This window comes from Pagrus major, chromosome 13 (genome assembly GCF_040436345.1).
Source record: "Pagrus major chromosome 13, Pma_NU_1.0".
Lineage (NCBI taxonomy): Eukaryota > Metazoa > Chordata > Actinopteri > Spariformes > Sparidae > Pagrus > Pagrus major.
The window spans coordinates 23,997,609-24,005,947 of NC_133227.1; positions in this window are offsets into that span (position 1 = coordinate 23,997,609).

The following is an 8,339-nucleotide window of genomic DNA, read 5'->3' on the forward strand; positions in this document are numbered from 1 at the left end:
TCATTATGTTACCACTTCTTTACACATTGGTAAACCCCGTCTGAGCAAGTGTTGCATTTTTCTTAAAGCTAATGGAAACGTAGACATGAGTCATAGGACAACTTCCCATAAACACAGCCGTTAGTCAAAAGTAGAGAGGAGGGAGAACCGTCAAACCAACGTCACGATTCTTCTTTAAGATCAGGCTCCCAGGTCTCCCCTGAGGAGCCCTGAAAAGGCCCTATTATGCATGCCAGAACAATGTGTCAGGATCACATTTGCCTTACAGTCCCATGTGAGCCGGCAACAGTGGACTACGGGCCTCTCTGTGCCTCGTTTCCCTGCAGCTGATCAAACTGGCCCAGCGTCTCTGTGTCTGAAGCCGCAAGGCTGCTTAGGACCTCATTACCACTTCTGTTTGGGAGCAATCCATGCCTTGTTGGCTAAAGGGAGAGGAGCATAAACACTGGGGCACTAATGGCTTTAAGTGAGTAGGTTTGAATTGCCAAGGTCCTTGCAGTGGCCCTTTGGGGCTGTTCAGTGCCTGGCTTGGCTTGTTTCCCATTGGCAAAGTAAAGTATAGAGCCAAGTTGGCAGAATTTACAATCACCATGCAGCATTTAAAGTTAATTGTTTAATGAAAAAGAAAGAAACTTTAGAAGTATTGATTTTACCTTCAATGAATTTAAACATCCCTGCCAACTATCCGCAAGTTAAAACTTGTCCCTTCTTGATACCATTGACCTTGTGAACCATTCTTACATTCTCAATCTGCATTCTCATCTGTTATTGTGCTATTTTGGACTTATCAACCACAGATAATGTTCTAACTTTCATACTGCAACTTTTGATTTGTCACAAGATTTAGTTTGTCAATTTTTGGGCAAGAAATTGAAAATTTGAAAATGTGTGCCTGCCTCTGATTGGCTGCCTTCATTGGTTGCTCTATGTTTGACTCAAACTGTCAGAGTAGTGTGGTTACGTTTGTTCTGACACACTGGATAATGAGCTGTAGTTTCTCTGGTAAACACACCGACCTCTTCGGCCTCCTTCCTGGTCTGCTGCTGCTCCTCTTTGACTCACTCATTCTCTGGAGCTGCTCTTCACTGCCGGTGTGTGTCTGGGCTAGGCAGAGCGGACAGTTCGGGTAACCTCAAGGCGAGCAGCCGTCTGGCTGCCCTGCTGACTTACATTTAAAAAATAGCACGCTAGCTAGCTAATTATTGTCTCATTTGTGGTGTGATTAAACAGTAAGTCCATTGTGGCCCACTGACTTCCCTCCCTCCCTCTTGTTGTCAAGTGGACCACCAGGGAAACAAAGATGTCTGTCAGATTTTTGCTTCTTCAACGGGAATAGGGACCTATCAGTTGAACTCGCCTTTTTTTCTCACCTTCTTCCATCTAAAAAACCTAAAAAAAGCTTGCTCCTTGGACCACAGGGCCTGCTGACACACGGCTTGCCTACTCTGCCTAGCCCAGACACACTGGCAGCGAAGAGCGGCATCGGAGGATAAGTGACCTCAAGAAGAGCAGAAGCAGACCTGGAAGGAAGATGAAGAGGTTGATGTATTTACTAGAGAAACTACCGCTCATAAACAGCTGTATCAGAACCATAGGGAAAATGTACAGTATGATTTAACAGTTTGAGTCAAATGCCGAGCTAGGTACCGGCTAGCTGGCCCGCTAGCTACCAGTCATTCAATGGTATATCAGCAATGTCTCTTGTTTTTTTAAGTTTCTACATTAAAATATAATATTTGTTGCAGGACAAACTTCAGTAAGGGTGAAGTTAAAGTTCATGTACTGTATGTCACACTACTCTGTGTAGTTTTGGCTTCCTAAATGTGAATATAGTGCCCAACTTCAATAAAAAAAATAATTCAATATATAATTTTTAATTACAATGAGCAGAGGCAGTAAGGTGCGTGATGTTACAATCAGGTAACAACAGGTAACACCTAGTACACCTGTTGACCTCAAACTATAGTCGATGCCACTGAAGGCTGTAAAATATCTTGTGGACCTTTGAGTTTAGATTATTTTGTCACACACTATAGCGTGTAGTTGAATGAACCAGTAAACCAATGAAATACAGCATTTTGAAATCTCTTTTACTGTCCTGAAGACAATACTGTTGATGTGCATCTGTTTAGGTATGTGAATCCAATTGAATACTTCTCTCAAATCTCTCTAATGTGTGAATTCTATTCAGCTTGATGGTAAATTGTGTTCAGGTGTGCCAAGGTTAGTGAGCACTGCTGACAGAGGTCTGCTCTCATGTCATCGGCCTCTCATCAAACATTGTCAACAGAAAGATTACCACAATCGCTCTTTTGACTCTTGCGGCTCACCATCTTATCTGACTGGCGTTAACTTGATGCCTTTTAGCGGGGCGATTAAGATAAAGCCCCCGGGACTTAAAAGATGAACAAGACACTTTGACATGAGTATCTGTGGGGTTACACATGGAGAGACAACTCTTATCGTATCAAGTAAGACACATCCTTTATCAAAAGTTAATTTATTGTACATTTAATTTTTCTGCCTTTTACATTTGAGGCTCGAAAATGAGATAAGTCAGACCAATATTAAGTTGTGCATTCAAAGACATGCTGCGGTGAAGTAAATTGCTATACGATAAGTAATGACGTATATTTAAATTATTTCTTTTAGAGTTATGATATAACGTTAGTGAAAATCTATCGGGCAAAAGTTTACCAGTGGGTCCTAATTTGGGGCTTGGTCCCAACATGATTAAAGTGGATTAATATTATGTTGAATTAAAAAGAAAAAAGTTTTTTTTTTTTTTTAGATTTGTTAAAACCCTTAAGATAAAATTATGCGAGAAGGAAGAGTCATTATTTGACCATAACCTGTGATGAGGGGTCAGAAGCTTGTTTTGAGGGGTTTGTGAGCCCTAAAAATGAAGCACAAAAGGAACACCTGTATTAGATATCAACGATTGTATTAGACCTTAACACAACCCATTATCCCCCTAATATCTGACCATGTTTGCTGCATCAAAAAGTTACAAGCCTAATGAGGAAATGATGCACTCACCTGCCGTCAGAAGATGGACATCTAGCACCTCAACAGTCTAACCTGGCAACCTCCACACAGCAGGGTCTCATCCAGCAGAGGACCATCCAGAGAGTGGTGGTGTTGGTGGTGATGGAGGGAGTACAATGAGGCAGTGCAGGTGATAGCTGCTGATGTGATGACAAGGAATGTAGAGGAGCTGGATGTCCTGATAGAGTTAGAGTCCAATTCCAGCTCCACAGGATTACCAGCAGAAGCAACAACAATCCAAAAGGTGAATGGTAATGTCCTCCTAGAGATTCAAAAAGCACCTGTTGAAGCTGTGGAAGGAGCTCAAGAAGCAGGTGCAAACTTTACCTGGGATAGTGTTCAACTTAATCTGAGATCAGTGTTTGGGGAAGGGGGTAGGTGGAGGTGGAGGTGGAGGAGAGGGAAGTTGAGGGGAGGGACAGCATAGGAATCTGAGGGAGAGAGGGAGTGGAAACAGAGCAATATGGAAGAAGGGGGAGAGGGAGGTCAGAGATGTGGAAATGATGGAGGGAAAGAGAATTGCTGCTTTAAATGCAGGAGAAGAGGAATGTTTGGTACAAAGAGAGGCTCTCATGCAGGATGAGTGTCGAGCCTTTTGGGCAGGACCCGTCATTAACACCTGCAAAGTGCCAAATGATGATAAAATATGTCTTTGGGTGGAGAATTTGGAGGAAACACTATGGCCTTGATCTTTTTGGAACAAGGACATTTGAATTCAGATTTTTCATTCAGCATCTGAAGCAGCATTTTAAATCATTTGTAGATAGTTTCTCTAAAAATTGACGGTGTATTTTCTCCCCAAGTCTTTAGACTTTAGACTCTGCCTTTTTGGATGAGGCCTCAATTGCGGTAAAGCCTCTGCCAGGGTTCACTCAGTGCAGTTAAAGCTCAGGGCACCTGGGCACACAAGCTCACCAAAGTAGTACAGTCTCACTCTGGGGCATTTATGGACAAAAAACAGAAACACACACACAGTCTGAAACCTCGCTTTTCAAGCTGTGTGGTAGGTAGAGTTACAGAATTAACATGAGTCACTTTGGAGACTCTGTGTACCCCCTTTTTTAATTAGGAACAGCCTCATTTACAAGGGTTATACAAGACACTTGATTTCCATAGATGCTGGAGAGATAGCAAGGGGAAATCTCAGGTGGATCCACACTGATAGGGTCTGGGAAGGAGAGGGCAGTCAGTTGGGTCTTTGTTGCTGGAGGACAGTGGAAGTAATTGGAGAGGCAGGGAGCAAGATGTGTGAAAGGCTCCAAGACTGAGGGCAGGCCCCGGGCTCCCATTAAGCAGCACCGAGGCTCTCTGTGGAGCCTTCTTTTATACCTCCCACGTCTTGTTGTGTAAATGGACGCATACCCTTAACCAACCTGTGAAAGAGAACGTCGCACAAAGACGGACACAAGAATCAACAGTTACAGGTGACCTACTGGGCCAGGGGAGCGTCCCGATCTCGGGTTTGTGTTTTGGGAAATGTTGAAGATGGAGAAGTGGGAAAGACCAAGATGGGCTGATAAACCTGATTTCTTACACTTACAATTCATTAGGAACAGAAAACATGATAGGGAATGATAACACACCTTCTTTCTTCTCTTAACTTTGGTGGTCAAACCTAAAGCTGCTTTAGTCAGTCAATATTTGTATGTGAAGAAGTCACAAAAATGAAATGTTGGCATTGTACATTTCTGCAAACCATGGATACGCTTAATTTGTACGTTTATGTATCATACCAACACATCTCATATCCTGTTCTTATGACATGTATATGAGCTGACTTTCATGTCCAGAGGAGAAGGGGACGGGGTGGTGTCATGGCTGGTGAGATGACTGTTTGAGATGCTGTTTTAACATTTGTAAGCACAAAACCACTGGATATATTTAAAAAGATGTAGGGACATTTTCCAGCCTTGTTAAAGGCAACAAAATCTGATATTTTTTTACGAGACACAGTGACATTTTTCAGCTGTGTGTGTACAGAACCAGGAAAATGCAAAACATGACCTTTCCCTAATCCTAACCAAGTGTTGTTTGTGCTTAAACCTAACCACACCATAAGCACGACGTCACAACATAAAACTGGAAACGGAACATAAAGTTTCAACATATCCATGGTTTGCAGAAACGTACATTGCCAATATTTATTCAGCCAATCTGGTTGAACAATTATATTTAATGCATTTTAGTGCCTTTCAGCTCAGTTTGGTTTTACGGCCTGTAAACTCTGTTTTGTCAGTCCCACCACTCTCATCAACACCCTTCCACCAACAGGCAGCTACAGAAGTCCGGACAAACCCACTGTACGCTAGTTTCCTAACACCAAATGATAGACATGACAATGATAGGCATTTAGCAAGCATACATTTCCCCTCAGCAGTTAGTGGAGACCAAAAAGAGCAAATATAGAGGGTGAAAATTGGACTTGGTGGTATTATGAGACAGGATGAGATGAAGCTAGCTGGTTAGCATGCTAACTTCAGTAGACACCTCAGCAATGCAATACATGGGTGTCTTGTTTTTTCTTTACACTCTGATGGTAATGTTAGTTGATTTTTTAATGGTTTAAACTAACATTCTGAACATATCTTACAAATTTCCCTTTGACATGTAGTCGGTATTACATTTCTTGACCATTGAGGCTAAAGAAAGCCGTCCTCAAAAGTCACTGCAGTCTCAAGTTCAAGAAGTTCAAGAACGTGGCCTTCATTGAGCTCGGAGATGCTCACTAATGCAGGGTCAGACTGAGGTTGGAAGGTGTATGCAGATGAATTGTATCGACCACACCTAGCACCTTGTTGTGTAAACAGAACCTCGCAGTGCAGTTGGTATTCTGATCTGCCCTCGATCTGCCCCATTGCATTATGAAGTGGGACTGAGGGCAGGAGGGCTGAACGGGGCCTATTGTGTGCTGAGGTGAAGGAGTCATTGGGGTAAGAAGGTTTGGGTTACTGGAAGGAGGTTCACCATTGTGAATGGAAAAGGAAGGAGAGGAGGGCAGGGCAGAGCCAACCGCTGGGCATCAGGGTTGAATTAGAGTGGCCCACTCCTCGGATTAGGTGACTGCCGAACAGAGCTCGGCGGGTATCCAGTCCAGGACCTTCTTTGTGAAGGTCAGGCTTGATGGATTTTGCAGAACTTGTGATGCTGGATACTTTGACCCTGTTCCCACACAGTACCCTCCTGCTGTGGAGAAACCTTTGATGCAATTTCAATCTGTGTCTCTTGCAAACAATTTTAAAGGTGGTGGTTATTATTGGGGTTATGCCTCCCCCCCCATGCCTCAGGGGATCAAAGATCTTGTGACAACCCTATTTCGTTGTTGAGTTCTTGGTTGTTGCAGCATCACTGACATCCCTCCACATCTTCATTGAGTAGAGTTTCTGGATGTTAAAATCTAATGCCAATGAACCTATCTCTGCTTGGTCAGTCTTTCAACTCGTCTTGTTACGAGCTTGTGCATCCATCCAACAACCAGTCCAATACCAAAGACTCCGTCATGGACATGAAGAAGCTTTCACTGTTCAGCAGTATTGCTGAGAGGATGGATGTGAGGGAATGATTCAAGGCATCAGTGCTTTAAATGAATCGAGCCGTACACCACGTCCAAAGGCAAAGATGTTCAGATTGGCCACACATAAAACTGGGATCATAGCCTTGTCCTTGTCTGTCTTCTGTGTTTCTTGGTGGTCCTGACCCAATGACTTGTACAAATGTGGATAACAATGCTCACTTTTGAACAGTCACTACTCAAAAAAAGAGAAGTTCAAACTCAAACTGGCCAGTTGCTCTGTAAAATGGGTATAAATGTTGACGTTTTTTCCAGAGAGTTTCAAAAACTGATAGATGTAGCCACCTGATTCCACTGTTGGATACCAACGAGCACTTTGTTTGAAGCTGACTTTGATTTAGTGTACCTGCAGACATTACCATGAACCAGTAGGATATAGACAGATTAACTGTGAATTAGAGAGTTTAAAGGTCCTATTTGTAAGAAAAGTAGATTTTTGAGTCTCTTTCCGAACTCATCAAAAACTGATGCTTTGCAATGGTGGCTGACCGTACCTTCAATCCCTGCATGCCAGTATGTGAGAAGATGGGAAACCCACAGCATCAGTTTCTCACGAGTTTGGAATGAAATGAAATGAATGGTATATAGATTGAATTTGCTTTGTTTTTGCAGTGCACACACAGGAAAGGGAGGGGGGACAACAACAAAAATTAAAATCAAAGAAACATTTTGGAAAACAAAAGCAAACAATCTGTTAAGTTTCTAAATTAAAATTGGCAATAACTTGCCAGTCATGGTTCGACTGATGTCCATCAGTGTGCAACATTTATCTTTCCCTATCACCACGTAACAGTACATTACATTCGCGTATACTAACTGCTAACACAGTATACAATGAAAAGTCAACAGCTATCATGGAGCTAGCTTCTAGTCTTAGGTCTGTTTTATTCTTACCGACCAGGGGAAGTCACCAAGGTAGGAAAGCTTATACTCTATATCTGAACAATGTATCAACATCTATGTTCAGGAGCTGTTTCTTGATACAGTCCAAGAAAATGTGAAGAGTACCTTTGTGACTGAATGCCTCCTCAGCTCCCAAACTTTGAGAAGGGGGTCCTGCTGGTGACGGTGTGTTGGTGGTGGGTGGCATAGATATCCCACACAGGATTAGAGTCGCGCTGTTGGAAGAGGAGGAGGGGGAAAATAGAGGGAATGCCCCAGAAACACAACACCGCCTGACACGTATGGAATGGACTCTTTGCAGCTCGACTAAAACACGCCTGCCAGAAAGAGAGAAGATCTGCAGAATCCCATCTTCTCCACCGCCAAGTATTCAGCCAGTGAAACAGAGCTGTGCATACCGAGCACGTGTACGTTCTGCCGGTAACATGAGCGATGCCACACTCCATACCTCATCCTTCAGTCAGGACTTTCCAAATGGTCTACAGTAGTTGAAATGTAAGCAATCCAATTCTTTTAGCCTTAGAGAAAAGATGCAGTGATGTGTTTTTTTTCTCCAAGTGGAAGTCTTCAATAAAGATGTTGGTTCACTAGTCTGGCAAACACTTTGGCCCAAAGCAACAAGACTTGTCCATTGTGTTTGAGTTTTTTTGGGGTGCGACTGTGGCTCAGGAGGTGGGTCCTACTAGTCAAAAGGTTGGTGGTTTGATACCTGGAAACCCCGGCAGCACGTCGAAGTATCCTTGGGCAAGATATTGAACCCCAAACTGGTCCTGATGGCTGTTCCATGAGTGTGTGACTGGCTGAATGTAGAAATATTGTA